This window comes from Acanthochromis polyacanthus, chromosome 9 (assembly GCF_021347895.1).
Source record: "Acanthochromis polyacanthus isolate Apoly-LR-REF ecotype Palm Island chromosome 9, KAUST_Apoly_ChrSc, whole genome shotgun sequence".
NCBI lineage: Eukaryota > Metazoa > Chordata > Actinopteri > Pomacentridae > Acanthochromis > Acanthochromis polyacanthus.
The window spans coordinates 36,653,356-36,676,262 of NC_067121.1; the positions used below are offsets into that span (position 1 = coordinate 36,653,356).

Here is a 22,907-nt window from a genome sequence, read left to right on the forward strand (position 1 = left end):
TCCTTATAGATTAAAATTCCCCCTGCTGCCTGGTTTTTCACAGAACAGTGAAGCAGACTGTGACCATCTCGTGATCTCTCCCATGTATAATAGAGTTTCTTACATGTAATTGGAAAGTGAGAGCTGTCCAGAAGTTGACAGCTGTCATTGATGCTGAGAGACTGTGAGTCACCCAGTTCTTTCCTCAAATAAGTAAATTTATTTATACATTTATACAATTCAAATAGATGAATTACATTAAAAAAAATAATGCTTCTGTTGTGTTTAGGTACTTGGTTAGGTCAAAATCAAGGTCTGGGCTACAGGAGGTGACTTCCATTGTCATGGTTACAACAATATACACTTGTTTGACGTTTGGTGTAGAACAGGAAATTATTACCAGGCCTTTGTTGTCACATTTACAATAATAAACATGCAGTAAAGGTTAGGGTTTAAAGGAAATGCTGGCTACCAGTTTGAAACAGGAAAGTCGTCACCCATGCTCAAGTGTAGTTTTTTGTTGTCCCGTCCATCTGCCTTGACCTCCTGCCCCGAGTTAACTGTGGTTCCTTCTAAGCCCCTTCTCAGGGTGAATGTGCTGACTTCTTATTTAAATTAATACCTTTGTCACTTTTCCACCATGTCACTTTGTTTTTGCTTCCATTATAATGCAGTATAGGTCAGGGTTTAAAGAAATGCTGGCTACCATTTTGAAACAGGAAATGACCTGCTCATGTCGAGTGTCTTGTTCCATTCATCCACCCTGACCTCCTCCCTACATGCTGGATGTCACATAATAAATGAAATAAGCAATCAACAGCGTGATGGAGCATATACTGTATGGCTTGAAACTGTAGGGGTTCATATGTAGCAATCGCAGTAGCTCATAACCAATCCCGTGTGGGTGAGACTTTCTGTATTCTTCTTCTTCTTCAGAGCTGGTTTCCCATTTGAACATTCATGGCTGCATTATCCCAGTATTACAACTTGCTGTTGTGTAGTTTTAAAGTGTGTGAGCCAAGCTGAAGGTGAGCAGAGGCTGCAGGCAGTGTAGGAGTTAGTGTAAAATAAGACGAGGACTAATCTACATATTCATGGATCTGTGCATAGTAAAGTCGGCACAAATGTAGAGTTATGTTGGAGCTATTTTAAGACATGGAGGGATTATTTTCATGGATACAATCTATAATTTTGATGAGCAGAGGTGGGTTTTAAAGGTTTAATCAATGCCATCAGCAAAAACTACAAAAAAAGAGAAGGACTTTCAAACTTCACCCATAGACACCAGAGGATAATTGGACCTCTTCTTTAGTACCATTGACCCAAACTGACCCAAGCAGAGAAATCACACCAGCACTGGCAGCAGCACGATGGGTCATTAACAAAAAGCAATGGTCGTTTTTTTCCTGCACTTCACTGCTGACACTCTTCTTCTCACTTCAGCAAACACATTTTTCTCCTGTGATTACCATATGGCAAGATGTAGTCAGAGGCTGAAAGGGATTTGAAGACCCTCGCCAAGAAAATGCAACCCCATACACGCTAAAAAGACTCGGCATCATCTCTGCCTGACCTGGGTCTCTGCTTCGGTCATGGTTATGAGGCAATCATAGAAGGTAGAGCAAAGTTTTTCAGTATAACTTTCTTTATAAATGTCAGCACTGTGGGACAGAAGCAGGCATTCATCTCAATCATACTTCACTTATTTGTCATTCAGCTTTTCCTGATAATGACACTGAGGTACTATTACAGTCCATCTGACAATGATGTACTGACCCATTAAAATACAATACATGACACCATTATGCTCGCAATCCTACACTGAGAATTTCTAGGAAACTCTGCGAGCGGGAAGAAAATAGTCTGAAAGCCGAGCGCAGCTGGTCAGGTGGACTGAAGAGGTTATAAGAATCGGAGCAGCAGCTTTTAGCACACACACACACACACACACACACACACACACACACACACACACACACACACACACACACACACACACATCACAACATATCATAGACCCTGGTGGTTCCACGTCCCCTCAATCGCCCCCTTGCACGTCAAGATGGATGTTTGTCATTATCTGTATCTGGCTGGGGTCCAGTGACCATCTGGGTCCGTCGCCGTCAGGAATTACCTATTGATCAAATGTAGGGAGCTTGTTGAAAATGTTTAGCAGTGTTCACTTGCAAGTGTGCGCCTAAGAGAGACGTGAACGCTACTGCCGGCAGAGCGAGGGCGTGCAAGCGATCAGGCGCTCGGTGAAGGTGCGTGCATCTCCTTGACCGAAGTAACGAGCACATCGGACGTGGATGTGTGGATGCGCGTCTCCTTGACCAGGTTGATGGGTGTATCAACTCGCAGGAGGCATTAAAGTTGATGAGGTGGTTGGAAGTGAGCAATATGACCAATGGACTGAACAATGGGCCTCCGAGGACGCAAAAACACACACCCACACACTCTCTTTTCTCGCTGCCCGCTCACAAACAGGTTTTAATGAGGACACCCAACTTTGATTGATGGGAAATGCATGTCTCAACTCTGACTCACGTACTGCGTCAGGCCGTTACTCTTTTCCCTATATTGAGTTGTAATTTTATCTCCTCTGGGGTCAATCTTAGGTTGCTCTCCAGCAGGAGGACTCAATATGCCGAATGATGAATGATGAGCGTGTTGTGCTGTTTGTCAAGGAGTTAAGCAGCAGTGGCGAATGTGTGGAGGTGACGGGTCTTCGACAGTCGCCCACATCGATACACAAATCTTTCCTCTGCAACCCATTGATGAAATATGGACACATGTATTTGACGTATTGATTCACAATACAGCGTCGACAATGTCACACACCGGTCTTGTCAGGCCTCAATGTGCGTTCGGCAGTCGACAGCACCTTCCTGCACCTAAGCGTCTCTCTGTTGCTTATTGATGAAACACAATAGCGATTCAACCTCAGGGTTGTGAAAGATTTTAAACACTCCGCCGCGCAGGAGGTGTTGCGTTTAATGTCTGAGGCAGCAGGCAGCAGCAGAGTGTTTGGACGTGCACAGATTGGTTGCACAGAAAAAGAAAGATGCCTCTGAAAGGCAGTCGAGGTTTATTAACAGAAAATCTCAAATGAAAAGGAATCGCGGTGGATTTAAAGATTTATTTGACAAGTGATCTGCGAGAGTGTACATGCTCTGCGACAGTAGCTACAGTGTCTGCTGCACAAAAATACCACCAGTAAAGAAACTAGAAGCTAAATAATACATGAGAGACAACGCACACACTGTGCTGTATATGTATGAGTCTTATTCACTGCGATTCCTTCTACTTGTATTCAATTTGAGCTCAGCTTTGATTCAATTTTTATAATGTCTTGAGTCTTTGATTTATAGTTCAGTGTCAAATAACACCAGGATGCTATAAGTAGATACCTCACAATAGCTGTGTGTACATAAAGCTCTGTCACACACCTCATAGACTTCTTTTACGAGGCACTTTGCTCCACTGTATACAAGTACAAAGACTGATTATGTATGTTCTTTTATAAGTGGAGTTATTGCCCAGGTAGTGTGTCAACTTTTCGCATTTACTGAATAGGAAATTACAGCCTTGCAGTCAAGATCTTTGCATTGTTTCAATCACAGTAAGCAGTGGGTTTGCAGTGGAGGTACATATTTGGTGCTGTTAAGTGCAAACAGTGCTGTCACTGAGCCTTTCTCCACCAGAATTGTATATTTGGTAACATAGACAAACATACATAAGTAATGGAGTTTTCCAAGAGAGTGTGCAGACATATTCCGTAACACCAGTGTGTATTTTTCAGACTGTAACTGTACAGAATTCACACAGTATATGACAGAGTGCAGTTTGACATTTCCAGCTTTGAGAGGTATTATTTCAGGAAGCTTCAAGTGGGCGTACAGATGGAGACAGATGCTAGCAAGCAGGGCTGGGCTGATTAATTCATGTGCATATACAATGAAGGGATTTATGACTCATATTTAGTGTCAAATTTCTCAAAAACTGTTTAGAATGTCTGTTTGTGCTTGAATGTTGCCGTGTCTGACTGTAGTATTGGTTTAATGTTATGTATTACTCAACATTTCTTGAACCACTTTGCAAAAAATTATAAATTGACCTATTTGCACAGTTTTGCATGAACTTCTAAAGTATATAGAAAATACCGAATCAGTACAGATGTTGAAGCAATTTGTGAGTATTTCAACAGTATATCTGCACCACAAGGTGTGCAGGTGTGTAAAATAGAGATCTTAAGAGGCACTTTTTGGTGATTGTAAGCCTCAGAATGAGCACATTTTCCAAAGCCGAACAGGAAACTGTGGAGCATTAATAATGCAAAATTAGAATTGCTCAGCTGCTGGGTTCTGTCTCGCTCTCTTCATCCATGTGGTCGCAGTCTAATTGATTTTTGCATTTCTCCAATCTGGCAGCATCTGAGGGGCAATTTTCATGTTGTTCCCGCTGAAGACTCACCCAGCTAAAATGACTTCAAATGTGGTCAATTTAAGAGAGCAATTTGCTTGGAAATTGTAATATTTAAGAGCAGCTGAGCAGCTTGTGGAAACTTTATCGTGAGGAGAAGGAAAGCCCCGAACTGCCTCTCACACTGAACACAAAGTCGGACCGCGTTGCATCAGCGCAGCCTGTAGTCACGTAATCTCCTGTTCACTGTTCTCATCTCTGGCTCAGGGAGAACAAAATTCACTTGCTGAAACATTTAATCATTAATACTTTTCGACAACGTGTGTGTCTTTTGCGAGGTTTTCCGGGATTGTCCTGTATTTGTTACCGCTGACAGCAATGAGCTGTTGCTTCACTTGCCAGGCTTCAAAGAGCCACCGCTTTCACCCCACAGACGCTTTTCCCTTCTGAAAGCTTTGATCTGATGAATAAAAAATACACAAGAACGGTTCATCATCCTTGTTTTTAGCCACTTACTCTTGTGGAAACCACTGGCTTACCCCGTGCAATAAAACTGGTCAAGTACCACATATTTAAATTTCAAAATGAAAGAACAGAAAAGTGTACAAGATGCAAAACAAAATGATCAAGTTGGCACACTCCTAAACAGTGCAGAAATGTAATCATTTTGCAAAAAAAGCTCTTTAATTTAGCTGCAAAGTCCCAAATGTCGGTCTTATGATGTGAAATGGGTACCGTGCGTCTTTTAAATTTTCATTAACTTACCTTTTTATAGAAAGGTAACAAAAAAGGGTTTTAAAGGTTGGATTGCATCATGTCTGTGTGCTTCCTCCCCGAGGCGGAGTGAAATGTAGCATACTGCAGAATGAGGCTGTGAAACACCTGCTGCATGATGGAAACGTTACATTAGGAGCCTTTGCAGCAGCGCCGTTCAAGTAAAATATGACATGATGCTGCAATGTGGCAACATCAGCGCTCTCTGCAGCCGTACATTTCAGAATAAATACAGCCACAAGCCTGTCAAGTGTAAGATACGGCGAGCATTGTCGGCGAGCAAACACTGCATATGTTTTATCGGGCAAATGTGTCATCGCGAGACGAGAATTATATACATTATAGTTCCCCCCGCATGATGTCTGCAGGATGAATAACCCACTGAGTGCATCCTCCAGTGTAAAGGCCTCGGCAACTGGACGGGATTCGTGTTACTGATAGAGCAGCTAAATATTCATCCACTATTAATAATTATCTTATGAGGCAAAACAAACATGAGTCTGGTGGTTTGATGAAAAGAAAGAATGTGAAATCATTGAGTTTGTGTGTTTAATTCTGTTCAAATAGATCTTTGCAAGAAGGAAAATTAACCCTTTCCAACTTGGAGGTCCCTGCAGTGGGAGCAGGCTCTCTGTTATTAAAATGCAACCAGCTGTCAGTGTGTAAGGGGTTGCAGAGTGTAGTGCATCCAGTGCAGAGTTGGATTAGTGCTATTATGACTAACACTAGTGTAGAATTGTTGTGATTTATTTCTTTGGCGTCATATTTGATAGAATGGCTGTTGAAAATGTGTAGAACAGGCTCAGTCATGTTTTGCCCACTGATACCTTGTAATAGGTATGCTTTGCTGCAAATTTTTTGTTGCACAGTGTTGTATCTTGTCGCTTTGTGTTAGCTTGGGTGTGGATCCGATGGAAGACTCCAAGGCTTTCTGTGTTATTTAATGTAAAGTAGTGAGTGAGTCAAGTGTGGGCAGTGTTAGGACAATATCTTTATTAATAAAAACCTTTCAATTTTACTCAATTGTAAATATAATATTTCGAAGAAGCTTTGTCTAAAAATGCCATGTGGTGTTTGGTTATAGGCGGCCATGTTGATTTTAGGCCTGAAAACAACAAAAATATCAACTATGATACCTGTCTACTATGTTACAAAAAGTCCTGCCATTTTATATTGACCCGAATGTGTGTTTCACGGTAAAATACGAATTCTGTTTGTACAGAAACTGATCTTGTCTGCTGTCACTACACATTATTATTGATTGATAATATTACTAAACTGAGTTGTTATTTTTGCAATTTTGATTGATGTTTAGTGTTGCAACTTTGATTCCTGGCAATTAAAATAAGTAAGCACGCTGCCAAGACAAATTGTCGCTTGCAAGTTGTGACAACTTTGCAAATGCCACAATTTTTCAGCATGCATTCCTACCTTTTTTAATGTCTCAAAACTAAAACTTTAGTTTTTTTTATTACTTTGACAAAGGAAACATTTAGAGTTAAATTACTTTTAGCTATTGTGTTTATTGCTGTCCGAGTTTACTGACAATGTCTATTTAAGAGCACCAAATTGATCCTTTTTTCACTTCTATTTAATTTCTGTGAGGTTGAGTTTAGCATTTCAACCTTATGGAGACTTTGTTGCATCTCAAGCGACACTTCTTTACAGTCTGTGAGCTTCATTAGAACAATAAAGATCAGTGAGCCATAAAATCATATCATATGGTTTAGCAGATGTGCAGTGTTTTGTGGTGACACATTCAAATATCACAGAAGTGAAATAAAGTCTGTCACTCAGGCAAACAACAATAGGTGGTCGTATTCAAAAGATAATTGCACATCACACTAAATGTTGTCAAAATAAGACCTTCGCTGTCTTTTGTCTCCAATTTCATTTCATTGAATCCATTAAATGAATAACTTCACCAATTATATCCAGTAATTACCACCTCGTTGTATACCAACCAGTCAAATTGTAGTTCAGACCGGCGTGTCTCTACGCTTGACCTTTTGAAAATGAAATGTTCACCATGTCCAATGTTTTTGTCATCATGGCTCTTTCTATTCCAGAGTAAGGGCCAGAAATAGGTTTTGTGAGGGCATGCTGACCTTTGTCAACCAAATTCTATAATATACATGGGCAAATGGACAGACGGAAGGACAACTAATGTCTCGAGCCTCAGCTGTTGTCAGCCCTGAGGCACAGAAATTAAAAATTTGTGCTGCAGGCCGCTGCCAAACTGTGTTTTTGATGCTGACCTTTGAGGATGTAGAGATCTGAGAAACACAAAGCTCACAGCGCTATTTTAACTTACTGGTGCTCTAACCAAAAACTACTTCTGTAACAGTATTCATTTGAAATACAAACTACACCCACGCAAAAGAGGCATTGTTGAATAAACATTTTCTGTAACTTAGTAGATAACCCAGAGACCTTCATATCTAACAAGGTTCCGGTCAGTTGAAGTAGTAGAAAATATCAGGCATTTGGAAGTTTTTTGTATGTGCTAAAGGGGGGAAAAAAAACAAACGTGATGGACAAAGGACCACTACATAATTTACTTAACAAAAGCAAAAAAAAGAAAAGCTGAATGCTATTGTGGAATTCATCCTGTTTTGTCGCAGATGAGTCCTAATTTAAGTACGTTTTTAAAAACATATTGTAAAAAAAAAAAGAGAGAGAGAAAAACTCACAATAACTCTAGTTTTTAATGTTAAAATGACAAGTGGTGTAATTTATGCACGAGTAAAACATATGCAAGACGCCACTGTAAATTGTCATTGCCCCTGCATCACCCATGCCTCTCTGTAGGAATAAAGTTCAGGCACCGCAACCTGATTCTCTGTCGCATCACAGCAAATGCCCAGATAGAAATAGATTCCATGATTCCTCCCCTGTCTCCCTGTCTTTCCCTCTTTCAGTCACCTTCAAACTTCTCACTGCGCTTTCTCAGCCCTTTCTCACCTCTCTCCCTCCGTCTCCCCCCCTTCTCTCCTCATGGGATGCGCCTCACAGTCAGTGGGTCTGCTTTGACGGCTTTGCATTCTGCCTGTGGGACGTCGACTTCAACGTTCCCCCCTGTCCATCACTGCCTGCCGCGGCACCTATGCATTAAATATCAAGCTTTGCGGGGAAGGAAGGAGTCGCGGAATACGTTTGCTTGGCAGGTCTGAAGGGAAACGTCTTCCCGTCTGATGAGTTTTCAGTTTTCAGTCTGTGTTAGCCAGAAGAGTCGGTGAAGCAGGGTGAAGCGGTTATGGAGAAGCTTTTGATATTTCTCTGCTGTATAAGCACCACGGGAGTGTTTGAACATTGTATTTAAGCATGCTGACTCTAACACACATGGATGCAGGCGTCCTTGTGTGTTTGCATGCGTGCACAGCACATACAGATGCTCTCAAATGCATGAACACCCACAAGCCAGAGCAGATTTCCACATACACACAAACACCCACACGGTAATGAGATTAGCTTTCTGATGCTCTTGGAAATTTGGAGGATTGAGAGAGCGGAGGAAAATATAAGGGGGGAAGAAAGGTTCTCCCGTTGGAATTGAGCTGATGCAGCGATGATGACACACTTTTCCGGCAGGAGGATGAAGCTCTGAACATGTTCGTACACAAACTTTTAATTAGCTAAAGAAAGGAGGTGAAGAGATGGGGTCTTCGTTTTCTCGGAATGTAGCCCCTCGTGCATTCCCCCCCATGCTTCGATGGCACTCGGAGAGCAAGCTGCAAGGCTTGGTAATTGAGCTATCAGGTTGTAGCTTTGATGTGTGTGTGTGGTGTGTGTGTGTGTGTAGGCTTATGCAACAAGCTGCTAAATTGTTGACACCTCAACAAATCTGTACCTCTGTTGTGCTTTCACCCATAAATATTGCATGAATATCTCACCGGCTTCTTGTATCACCAAAATAAATAAATAAATAAAAAATCAACCATTCAACGAAAAAAACTGACATTTTTCAGTACATTTTTAGTCGTTTGGCTCGGTCCAAGGGTCATGAAATAATCCCCAGGGGACAATGTCAACTGTCAAGTAGAGTGAAGGAGAAAACGTTTGATAAGGTGTGAGCAGCTGTAGAGAAACTGCATTTTTGCATCATATGATGTTTTTTTCTGTTCTTCCCACTTTAGTTTAGCTAAATTCTTGCTAAAGCTTCAAAAACAACGAAAGTGCTCCCCCCCCCCCCCCCCCTCACTTTTGATACAGTTTCTGTGACATGCCTTTACTCTGACAGCTTAACAGGAAGTGTAAAAACTGCTGCTCTAATCTGGATGGATGCTGAACTGATGCGTGATGGGTGACATCTCTACTGCTAAAAGCGCTCATTAATATTCCCATTCCAGCCCATTCTCCATCACTGTGACATGAGCCATTCAGTCCTAATTAAAAATGAGTTGTGATGTATGTGGTTGTGCCATATTGTTAAGGTATCATAAATAACGGGTGCAAATTGATGGATTCATTATATTATGGTAATTAATGCTTCTAAAAGTATGGAGACAGAGTGCTCTTATTATTTATTTCTTAATGCAGTTCTCCCTTTGTTTTTCTATTATTCACTTTCATGCAGATAAATTCAGATTCTGGCACCTGCTTCTGTGATGTGATGATGGATTTGAGCTCCATTTAGATGTTTAGTCCTTGCCAGAGACACCATGTTTCAGGCACCAACCATGACAAAAAGTGGTTATTAGCTCATTATAATTAGTTTGACATCAGCTGTGGATACCGTCACACCAAAAACCCCAGGTTCAGTTGGACAAAAGTCTATATAGGTAGATTTCACCTCTTAGTTGCCATCTTGATGAGGAAGACTAGTCCAGATCCTTAAGTAAAAGAATGAGAAAAGAGCCATAATTGCAGTTGCTATAGTAACTGAGACTCGGTAAACATAAAAACTCCATTTATTTATACTTTATCCATCAAATCTGCACAATTTTACAACCCACTAACGTAGTTTAATGTTTGTCACTAGGATTGGCCGTCTATAACGTTACAGAATTCTGCCGTAGATTTCTATTTACGGTTCTTTAAGTGTTGAGCCGCTTCCGTATAATATCATAATTACTGAAACCGATCACCAATCAATGGCATAATTTGATCCATTGCATATTTATTTAGCTATTTATGCCACTAAAATACAGTCAAGGTCATCCTTCATTACCCAATCTTCTCGTGGTCTTTTAGGGAGGCCTGGTGTCACTATGAGTGTGGTATAAGTAGCTATCACTGGGTGCAGTTAGGGATTATTTTCATCCTCAGTCTGTCGTTGGTTGTCTGTAGTAATCAGTTACTAGAAAACGGAAAGTTCTGGTTTTGTCAGAGCCAATGCCAGTGTTACTTTTGACACTTGATGTTGGGTTTAATCAGAAACTGCGAGATTATAGTTTAGCTGTTGCCAGTGATATTTTAGTTAATTTTTTTGCATTCCTTTTTGTTATTCCAGGCATGTTAAGGCTGCAGCTGTTTGTCATTGTTATGTATAGGTGATGTTTGATACTACTGCTGGCCTCTCCTCTGTAAATCCAGTAATCATTTACGTACTCAGCATCAGCTTCCTGTTCTCTCCATTGAAAAGCAGCGAGTCACATGTTCACTAAAATACACTTTTCTGTATCTTTGCACTAAAAGCGATTTAGAAGTTAATTACAATTTAATTTAGCAAGTGCTTTTGTTCAAAGCGACGTATGTCTGAGAGTAGATACAACACCAGGTAAGTAGTAATTATCAAGTGACATAATGCAGGAAGTTGAAGAAAATGATATAGAAGTGGCCCGTATTATTTTCACAGCACCAATACAAAAGGAAAGCAATTGATATTTCTTTTGCTTTAAAGATCCGAGGATACACAATGGAGAGACTAGTCTTTTCAAACAGCGGATCTGGAGGTGGATGGGTGACTGGTTTGTGGTAAACAACAGGAAAACTCTTGGTGGATCCATTCAGGGACCTGATTGAGAGCATCAGTTTCTTTGGAATAGATTCATCTTGGTGTCGCAATCTGTCCATCTACCTAAGGAAATAAAAAAGAAACTGTATAACAACAGGCAAATCAGAAACACTGATTGTAGGCCATAGTTTCAGAAAAATCAAAGAGATGTGTGCTTTGGTCTTATAAACCAGCCCTGCCGCCATTCTAAACCACAGACAACTGAATAGGTGACATTCCTTTAATTGCTGTAAAATCCAAATATATCATGGCTGTTTTAATACCCCAGCAGTTAGGAAAAAAACACCATCACAGCTTGATTTCTATTATCTCTCTTCGAGCATGTCGTGTTCACTTTTGAGTCTGTCTGGTGAGAAAGATCAAGAGCACATCTGGCGGTTCAAGGAGTTCAAATATTTGACACTTTAGTCAAACATTTTATTCAAGTCTGTCGCAGAGACACTTCTCTGGAGAGATTTGTCGTTCCTTGTCCTTGTCAGACTGTGAGGCTCACAATATGCTGGGTGGGGAACAATGGAATGCTCTGGCTACAGTATACTCAACTACTGAGCTGTTTTCTGTGTCATTTAGCGGCTCCCCTTTGGAAAACAACCTTGTTATAATTCCTGGTTATCTATGATGTTCTTGTAATTGGAAACTATAATGTTCCCACCTAGTATGAAATTGTATTAAGACCTAAGTGGATTCTATTATCATGACATGCTCAGTAGTGATGTAAAATGAATTAGAAAAATCGGCTTACTGCTATGGCCTTACGTTATGCAATCAATGTGATGTTATTTTCTTTTCAATTTTTCTGCATTTTCATCCTAAGGATAGTGTAAATCATGCTGTGTGGGTTTGTTTTCTTTGCGTCTTTCGATATTACAACTGAAGTGAGATCACTCTGGTTTGGCTGTGAAGATAATACATAAGAAATTCCATACTTTTACTCATTTACTTATGTGTATAAAGACAATATAATTAGATTAATAGTAATAATAATGGGGACAATGAGGCATTAAAGGGATGATGATGTTGACAGTATAAAACTTTAAAGCAGCACTAGTCTCTGTTTTTATTTATTTAGATATTTATTGGTTTATTAATCTATTTTTACCAGTGTCACTTATGAGTACATAAAAAGTAAAATTTTGACGCGTACAGTGACAAACCTGCCGATAAGTATTTATTTTGCTTTTTTGAAATCAGCAGTTTTAAGCTTATTGTTTAAAACCTTATTATTTACTGTGTATGAAGCAGAGTAAGGCAGCAAAAAGCTCTGAAACCCACTGCACACTTCCTGCCTCACAACTAATGGTGCAAAGACAGTCTTTGTAAATAGCTAGCGAATGTAGTATTTGTTTTGTCAAGAGACATACTTATTGGGGGGGTAGATGGAGAAGAATACTGGATTTACATGTGTCAGCTATACAGAAACATATCAACACATGGGACAATATATAATTGAAGGACTTTTGAAGTTCATGGGATATAACTTGCATACATTTTTATTAAAAGTAATATTTTCCCCTAAAAATACCATGTGGTGTTTGGTTATAGGCGGCCATGTTGATTTTTGGCTTGAAAACAGCAAAAAAGTCAACTATGATGCCTGACACAACTATGTTACAAAAAGTCCTGCAATTATATATTGACCCACATGCTAATTCTCCTAATGTAGAAGTACAAACACTCCACCAAGAATTAAACAATACAAAAAACACTGAGATTGACTTTAAAGGCACCACTGGCCACATCATGTCCCATTTGACTGCAAAAAGGTGGACCATGTAAGCGTCTATAGACCCTTTAATGACCCACGTCACGAATGACGTCACAGCTTTAGCTGGAGGCAAAAGAGGAAGCCCGCGGCCGTGACCCAAAGGCGAAAGACTGAGGGACTAGGCTCTATCAGCTTTTCTAAAATGTCGTCCTGCTGTGTTTTTGGATGCCAGCATAGGAGGAATGACATTGGCGAACGCAAATTAAAGTTTTATAGGATTCCACCGAACACTCGTGCTCAGAGGGAATGAAGACAGTTGTGGTTAAATGCACTGAGGCGAAAAGACTGGACAGAGACGATCAGCTTCAGTCAATTCCAGCCATTTTCAGTACAAAAAATCGCTAATATTCTATTTGTAAATAAAAAATATTCAATTCAATTCAGCTTTATTCCAGACACTGGGTCCAAATACACACACCATAAGAACAAGGACACAACAAGACACAGACAAAAATACAATCAAAAACAATAACCCGTTAAATATGACGAGAAATACAGGGAATATTGGATGCGCATCGCGAGGTGCATTTCCTTGAAAATGACCGATTCGTGGATTATATACCGACTTCAAGACATGTTTTGGACAAAATAGTTTACTGGCTTGTGTCGTCTGGATGTCCAAGGTTGGATTATGGCCGTTTTTTGTGGAATATTTTTTATCTGTGTGTAATAATGAACCCGGAAATGTGAGTCAACTGTGTACGTTGAAGCCGTGTACAGAGAAAGGATGGATGGATATTCGTTGTTTGTCGGACAAATGTGTTTATATTACCCGCTGTGGTAGTCACATCTTAAAGTGGTTTATACCGGCGGATTCATGAGAATCTAAGCTTTCCATCGGCGTATAGTGTTTATATAATTACGTTTGCAGCCTTCGGACATTCTTTAAATTCCTATGCAAATTAGTAAGTGTACCACCGGCGGTGCACTTAAGTTTAACGGGTTAAAAATGCTCGAGTTTGCAGTGCAAACTCCCAGCGCAAACTAAATACTCCCAGTCCTGCTTGACTTCTCGCTCCGCTTTTGCCTCCAGCATAAGCCCCGCCCACAAAAAACGTCACAATGTTTGTAAACAAATAAAGGGTCTATAGGCTATAGACTGTCCTCTGATGACCCAAACTTGTCACCCAAAGCTGGCATGGCCTTAATTATAACTTTAATTCTTAATGCATTTTAAGTCTGTAAGTTATATAAGAATTCACTCCCAGTACAGTTGTCACAAACAAGAAAAATAGTTGTAGAGACAAAATGGTATACCTGTTCTGGTTTGGACATTTCAACATGGGGATCTTTGGGGAGTGGCTCACCTGTGGAGCCAGCCTCATGTGGCCATTTGAGGAACTGCAGTTTTTGCACATTCCATACATTCCCTCTATTATTTAACATGCTAGGACAGTAGCACAATGAATGCTAATGTTGCTTCAGGTCATCCTAAAGAGTGAATACATTTGTTTTCTGGCGATACACTTCTGTTTTGGCCTCTTGCCAGTTTGCCTAACTTGAGGGCAATTTCGAATTGCCTACTTAATCATTTAGTTTGTCGGCCTTGCTGCATCATACAAGACACTAAGAGACAGCGATGTCTGTGGTATGCAGTCTTACCTGGCTGTGCTGTATATTTTATGGCTGTAATAAAGCAGCTCAAACCCCTCCAGCGAACATGCCTACAGTGTTACATCTCTGTCCGACATATTCATTATTTCCTCCTGTCTCTTTCCTCCCTCTTTCACCTTTCTTGCTCTTTCTCTTTATATCTCCTTCTCTTCCTTGTTCTCTCATTCTGTCTCCTCATCTATCATCTTTCTGCTTTCTCTCTACCAACCTCTTCTCTTCTTATCTCCCCACCTGTCCCTCCTTTATTTTTTTTTCATACCATCCTCCCTCTCTCTATTTTAGTCCAGATTTGCCGTGGCCCCCGGGCCCTCCATTACCTTGTCGTTGTGCAGTGGCCAGTCCTTTTGACCCGACGCCACTCTGGGATTAACATTATCTCCATCTCTGTCACTTGCTTATCTATTTTCTAGACTCTTGAAATAAAGCTCGGCCAGACGTGTGATGTACTTCAGATTACCGGAGGCGGGAGGCAGGTATGGAAATCTTCCACCGATTAGATGCCCTTCCTCAGTCTGAGAGGGAGATGTGCACAGACTGCTGCCAAGCATCTTGGAGATGCACTGATACACTCTAAATCCTAAGTCTTGAGAAGGTGAGGGGAAGTTTTTTGCTTGGTTTTTGATGCAGTTGTTTCTGAACAGGGCTATTACTTGTAGCCGTATCAGAATTTATCAGAAATAGTGTGGTTGCTTTGGTCTGGTTTCGGTTGCTCTGACTCTGCTCAGCGTTTTCTTAGTCAATTGTTGATGCCGGAAAGGCAATTCTTGGTTTACCACTTGTTCAAGCAGCAAATGTGCAGTCTCTAGAGTCAGACAAGAGCACATTGTCTATAAGGCACTCTCAGTTCAGAACATTTAGAACCTAACACCTTACCATACTTGTATTTTTTCCTACGAAGACAAAAAGCTTGGATACATTTTGTTCTTTGGACTGAAAAGGTTTGCATCATATTGGTACGCAAGTGTTCCCATAGATGACAAAAAACTAAGAAACTACTGCTTTGCATTCCACAAACTCTTAATGCAAAGTAGAAAACTATTGTTACTGCAAGTGTTTGTACCTTCAAATAATCTACACCAAAACTATTCAACTAAAATTCAAAGAGGTCCAGTCAGAAGAAATTCATTAAAGCAAAGGTCTGGAACATCTTAATGTCTACCTTAAATTAGTGTGATATATGTTGATGTTATCTAGTAGTTTCATTAGCGTCTGCATGTAGTCAATAACTGACCATCAAATCAAATAAATTCAGTTCAAAAACATTTTGACAACATTTATTAACTCTTGATAGAAGTGTACATCTTAAAATAAAGTGCAGAACTTGAAACAATAATGAATGAACAACCTGAACCAACTTATATACATCTTTAATAACACCTAAATCTCCAAAAATTTAAACAGTTGAACACGTTTACATTTCCCCCCCTGTCTTGTATCACTCCCTTTATATCCATGCTGCTTTATGGGAGAACTGAGCTGCAGCTTGCCCTGACAGTATTTTGATTTTTGGCAGAAACAATGAGGTAGCTTTTAAGATGCTAATTGGCATTTAAGCAGTTATTAAAGTTAAACGTATTATCTGTTAAAAACAATCAGTCTATGACTATGCTTCCTTTGCAACTATCATTTAAGTTTCTTTTTTCCTCTTTAAGAGCTCAAAGACATTTGGTGTTACTCACTTAAATGGAACAGATGTCTAAATTTCAGTGACATTTGTTCAAACTTGGGTGACACTGGCACCGAATGGATTTGAACTTCGCTTGGGGATTGCTTCGGTCCGACTGATGCACAGGAGCAGTTTTGATCATAGTCTGACAAAGCTCTGGAGAGAAATGGTTATCATTTGGTCTGTTTTAACCCCAGCCAGAAATGTGTTAATCCCATGTTACAGTCCTACAGTCTGACACTAAGCTCAGGCTTAAAAATCAATGTTAGTGCTTGAAAATGTGCTTTATTTTGTTTAAGGTGAGTTTTCTCCGAGTGTCTTTAAGTTGGCCACGCTTATTGTGTTTGTAAGAATTCCTAAGTCGAAATTTTCTTCTTCAGTAGTGGCAAGAATAAAATAAAATCATGATTTTGCATTCCCATAGCGTCAACTGCTTGAACACCAAATTAATACTTTGACAAACTTTCTGCGTTAAAAGCACATTAAAAGCAAATGCACGCTTGTTTTGACGTATCTGAGTCCAGAAGTCACAGGTCAAGATGTGAGTTAAATTTAGGAATAGAGAAACAGCTTCTCCACTTGGTTACGTTGCTTTGATCGGAATTTCAAACCAGTTTTCAGTGCAGCAAGACCAATCGGCTGCTGTGGTCTTTCACCCAGACAGCGTGAAGGTCATCACCCTTTGACATCAGGCTGGAATTTAAATAGAAAAAGCTACTTCAGCTTACAGAATCTGTCCGGATATCATGAGGAAATGCCATTTCTATACATGCTATTAATTTTCTATACCACTAGAAACGCTCATAAAGAGAGAGTTTGATATAAAATAGGACCTGCATTTATCCTTGAAGGTGGATTTTGTGATGAAACAAAGACAGACACTTTGACGGAAGAATTTGCACACTAGCAGCTGTCAAAGCTAATCGCACACTGTAACTCTGATTCAGAAAATAGTCACACTAACAATAGCTTGTCAAGTAAACACCTTATTTAAAAGGCAGATTGCTCTCGTTCTCTCGCATACAGTGCAGTTTGATGCAGGGCACCAAAATATGAGAGAAATCCCGCGGTCAGATAAAGCACAAAACATCAAAACAAACTAAATTGGAGGGGAGAAATCTGGACCAACATGTTGAAAGAATTTATTTTCTCTCTTTGATTCCCTCCGAATCGCTGTGTTTTCTTCTCTCTGTGAAAGGAGCACACAATTATTTTTTTTAAGTTTCTGGCAGGTCACACAGTTCCCTACATTCAGCACCTTGTTGCATAAATGCTCCTGATAGATAAATTGGAGTTGGTTTTTCATGTAAATGTCACAAATGACTTGCATTCAGCCTACGAAGTGTCTTTTTTTAGACCCAAATGAGGGATATTTCTGTCAGCCATCCGACTGCACTGGAATATGTTGTAGTTGCATACATATACTCATTAAAGGAAAAACTGTATCTTCAGATAACCTTAAAGACCCCTTCAGAGAGAGGCGAGGACTTTATAGAGCTGCACATTATAAAGGAAACAATGGTGCGGAGTTACATCAAAGACATTTTAAAGCAAGGAGGCTTTATTTTAGTGGAAAAAAAATATTCTTCTAGGTAACTTGGATGCACAGTGATGTGTTTTGAGGGCTTTAGTATGATGACCAGGTAGTTACTTAAAAGCTGCGTGTTTTTCTTTAGTTGTTTTTGAACACTTGAGATCAGATGCATGTCAATCTGCTTGCAGCTAACTTCATTTTAGGTAAAAAAAACAACAACAATCTGTAGTTGGACAACAGGTTGATGAGTCAAAATGGCATCATCGTGGGCAGTTAAACCAAAATAATGAGCTAAAACACACACACACACACACACACACACACACAAAAAAAACTCTGGAGAGCTGCGAGGAACTGGAAAATTTAGGCTATTTTGGGTTTTTTTCACGACAACTGATACCCCTCACGTCACAGTCATTTGTTCCATTGTCAGTGTAAAAGCATCCTAATCTGGCTAATTACTCAGTTAACTTATTACAGTCATTTTTCCTGCTCATTTTATTTGACTGCTGTCCCTTGTCTCCATATGTCTTGCTTGATTATCTCTGTGTTTGCATATTGTGACCGTCAGAGCACCTTGTGAACGCTGTTCTTAAGGGTGCTATAAAAATAAAATTATTACTATTACTACATGTTAGAGCACAGGTGTCAAACATACGGCCAAAACCAGCCCACAGAGGGTCCAATCCAACCCACGGGATGACTTTACAAAGTGTAAAAATGCAAGCTTTTTGCAAAACTGCAAATGTTGAATAATTTCTAGCCCATGACAAGTTCTTTCCTTGTGATCTGTAAGTTGTGATGCACATGTGTAAATGATAAACTGAATAATATTGTTGAAATTTAACTTATATTTCTTGAGAAAATTTAGGTTGTTCATAATGTTTTGTAAAAAGATAATTCCTCAAATGTGAACATTTTCAGAATGTACTTAATTGCAATAAAACAAAGGGGAAAATGTGTTATTTATATGCTGTTATGGTCTGATTTTACTGATCTGGCCCACTTCGGATCAGATTGGCCTGTATGTGGCTTCTGAACTAAAATGACTTTATTTAACAAAAGAAGGAATGTGATTAAATTCCTGTTTTTTATATGAAATTCATATGTGTACTGACAGTATGACAGTTGCGTATCTTGATGTGTTGTGCATCAGCCCGTAATGAAGAATATCCCCAGTTTGAGGGATTACACATGGAACAAAAGCAGTGGGTTTTTTTGATGTGTGCCACTCTGCCTACGCTCTTCAGTCTGCTTCACAGTATTTAACAGTAGACTGACTGAGCACAACGGAGCTGCACTTCTACTCCCATCACTTTTAGTCCGTGTAGCAAACAGTCAGTGAGCATGTTTACTGTAGTGCTGTTGTCAGGATTTATCATGTTCAAAGAAGAAAGGACGATTTATATCTAGAACACAGCTGCTGTTCTACGCACTTTCGTACGCGTTTACTCTGTGACGAGTAGCACGTGTCAGGGAGGCTGTATTTTTGTCATCACTCTGAAAAGTATCAATTTGTGTCATTGTATTGTTTTAGTGGAAAAGTAAAGTCAACACTGTCTTCTCTAGTCTTCATGTAATTTGTGGATTAATCACCGTGTTGCTCAACACAAATGAATCAACAACAAATCCAATAACTGGAACAATGTTTTAAGCCGTTCAAGACACAAAAATGCCAGATATTTCATTTGAGAAACTAGTCAAAATATGATACTTTTCCCTGTTGTAGAACATTTGTCATTGGCATCTTTAGGTGTTGGGCTCGTGGTCAGTCAAAACAAGCAATTTAAAGATGTCACCTTGGCCTCTGGGAAACTGTAATGGGCATTTTAATTCTTAACCGATCAAGGCCAAAGCAATCATCAGAGCTGGAGCTGGAGGGGGTTTGGGACCTCACTAATGCCTCAGTATTTGATGAAATCAGGAATTCTAAAGACTCCTGGTACCCTCTGATTGGTATTTTTTTCCTGGGCTATATCAGCATATGCTTCCACTTGTGTCTTCATGAACTGAACCCTACATAGATGTCATTACATAGATGTCATGCCCAAAGTGGCATTAATGACCCAAGTACAAATGACAGGTGATGCATCTTTTGCATTCTTTCAAATCAAAGTTTGTGTTCCTATGCAAGTGCTTTAATATTCTTGTATTTTGCCCTGCTGTGGTATTTTTTGTACTCAAATCAGCATCAGAGGGAGCTTTTAGGTCTTCAACATGGCAGTATGGGAATGAATCAACAAAGCCTTTGTGCAAGTAAAACTTGAAAAATTAAAATAAAACTACTGAAGAATGCTTAAAAAAAAATCTGTCAGACACATTTAAATATATATCAAACCAAGGGTGATTATAGCAGGATCAGCTATGCATTTAGTAAACGCATAATTCTTACAGCGCAGTTTAGCATGTATCTGCTTTAAATGAATTGAGGTATATCCCTGCAGCTGCATTAGGGCTCAAGGACATGTATTGGTGACACATCTGCAGCACCCAACTTGCTAAGTGTTGTTGTTATAGTTATTTGAACAGATCTGAGGCCAGAATTACGAAGGGACCCTCTCGACTAAAGAGACCCCGTTTCATTGGTACTCTTTATTGTTGCACTCTCTCGTCACGATTCTCAAGTGAGGACCTCAACAAGCACATCAGCACCTAAAACATCTCATCTGTGTGCATTCAGGAACACAAACACATACATGAAGGAAGTGATGTAATTGCTCTTCATTGAAAAAAGATCAATTTGATCAAGTACAAGACCATTGCACTTGTTTTTCACCCGTTTACCTCTTGTTAAATATCTGTTTTTTTTGCCATCACTGTGTTGTATCTACCTTTTATACTGCCTCTTGGCCAGGTCGTCATTGACCTACCTGGTTAAATAAAGGTTTTGAAGCATTTCCCACTTCCGCTGTTTTAAAAATGTCAAGCACATGTCAGGAACTTTCTCCACAGGTGTCTGGGCCTTCCTGCCCTCCTCTCCACCGCTGTAGATCATGCAAATTTATGGTTACATGCGTTGCCCCTCCTAAAAGTCCTCAGAGCGATTTATGCGCCGGTGTTTTATGTTACCAATGATAGCGAGTGAAGGCAGCGGAGACAAATAACCCCGTGACAAAAATGAGACAATGAGAAAGACGTAGAGGATGTGAAAGAGAGGTGACAGAGGGATTTAGCGTCTAAATTTAGGGGAGACCATATCCAACAGTCACCCTCACAAAGGTTACATATGGTGGAATATTTCATGCTGACAACCAGCACTAAGAGCATTTACCGTGGATTCTGACTCATTCGTTTGTCACCTGAGCTCTATTTTTTTTCCAAGCACAGGAAAGGGGATATGTGACTCTGTGTTGTTTTTCCCAGTTTTCTCTTCTGGCTGGCTACATGACTCATCATCTTCCCTGTCCTGCTTCACCTACAGGCACACATCTGCCCGGCTAGGATTAGGCAGAACGAGAAGCACGATTAAATGGCTTTGGCAACTGTCTTCTCATACATCTTAATAGAATTCACAAGTCTCTCTGTTTAGGGGCGAAATCCAGCTTCGGTCTTGGATGTTTTTTTTTTTTCTTTCCTTTCTCCCTTTCATTTATCTGAAGTGAGGGCCCTCTTTGAGCCGACAACTGGCTTACTGCGCTCATGGGCAGGGCAGAGCAGATTAGTCAATTAAATGAAGACATGGAGGAAAAGGGGCTCAGTTTATGCTCGTCCTTAAGCCTCTATTCTGTTGCTCTAAAGAAGCCGCTGAGGGAAATCAAATGACCAGATTGTCGAGAAAAGTGAAGACGACAAACGCGGCACACAGACATGCTTGAACAAACTCTGTGTAATGCCACAAATTGGAAGGAAATAACTTTTTCCAATTTGGCTGACAACAGTTCACAAACAGCTCCTATACTGGAGGACGAAAAACAACAGCAGCGGAAAGTAATTTAGTGTGTTTACTGTATTTATCTGACAGCTACATACAGATTAGGGATTTTACTTATAAATAGAAACTGATAAAATGTATCATTCAGGATTGAACCAGGTGACCCCTGACAACAAAACAGTTTCTCAGTGTGTGAGTTGTTAGCAGCGCAGCTCAACGTTTTTCCCTTTGTCGTGTTGTTCCTCAGTGAAAAAGTGTACATTTTCTCACAGTATGCAGAAAAAAAATCATATTTAGATTTGGATTTGAGTGGAACAGGACTTTTTGCATTCGATTTCCAAGAGAAAAAAGTAATGATAATGGGATTTTTGTGTATGTTTGGCCCTTGGAGAGGAGTCCAACGTCTGGGGCTTAATCTTAGGAACCAGTAAAACTAAACCACTAGTAAATGCACATATTAAAGGAGAATCACTACAACTGTCATGTCTGATTTAAAGCTACAGCCAGCAGCTGCTTACCTTCCTGTTTCATTTTATTTGCTTCATTTATTTATATGACTCGAGGTAATTTTTGACATAGTATAGAGCACAACCAGGACATGTAATATCAGCAAAACTGGTGGTCTAAAGACGAGAAAAGAGTGTTTTTCATTTTAAAGAGATTGTAATCCAGTGCATGAACAGTGGAAAACATTTTCTCATGTTCACACAGTTCATGCCCTCTAGAGTGAGGACTGATAAAATATTTACATCTGCTTTATGATGTGATAATGTCATGCTTAGATTAAATTACACATAAAATAACAGTCAGGTTAAGATCATGGTTCAGTGTTTGAAAGGAAGGAGTTGACTGACAAGTAGCAGTAATTCAGGAGAACAACCAGTATTTAGAATGAGAACATTTGCAGTAAAAATGCAGTCAGAAATTTTGAAAAACACAAACTTCAACATAAAACTTAACAGAAATGCTTTTGTTGATGTTTTAACATTTCAACCCTAGACTGTTTTGAGGACATAAGACTTGTTTGTTTTTTGTTTGTATTTACTTTTGTGACATTTTTTTCAAAATTTTATATTTTCATATTGAAATTCAAGGTGAATTAAGGTATATTAAGGTATGTATGGTTCCTTCCCCGTTGGTAGTAAAAAATTTCAAAAATTCCAAAAAATGTATATATCATCGTATCATCTCTTAGCACAACTACTCAACTGTAAAATATGTGAGTTTCATCAACTATAACCATGGTTAATTTGACATTTCGACCACAAATATGGAAGAGGACTGAAGTGCAAGTCTGTCTTTTTTCCAACTTTGGAGAAAAGAGAT

The 22,907-nt window shown here is 39.6% G+C and overlaps 1 protein-coding gene across 2 annotated transcripts in view; it reads left to right on the forward strand.

Moving 5' to 3' along the window:
- brinp2 (bone morphogenetic protein/retinoic acid inducible neural-specific 2) overlaps positions 1-22,907 on the forward strand; it is a 244,026-nt gene that overhangs the window by 21,766 nt on the left and 199,353 nt on the right. The window contains exon 2 of one of the 2 annotated variants that reach the window (XM_051953298.1): positions 14,921-14,983. The exons of the other annotated variant lie outside the window; for it this stretch is intronic. The gene's annotated coding sequence lies outside the window, so the exon portion shown is untranslated. The remainder of the gene's footprint in view (positions 1-14,920; positions 14,984-22,907) is intronic. 2 annotated transcript variants of the gene reach the window in all.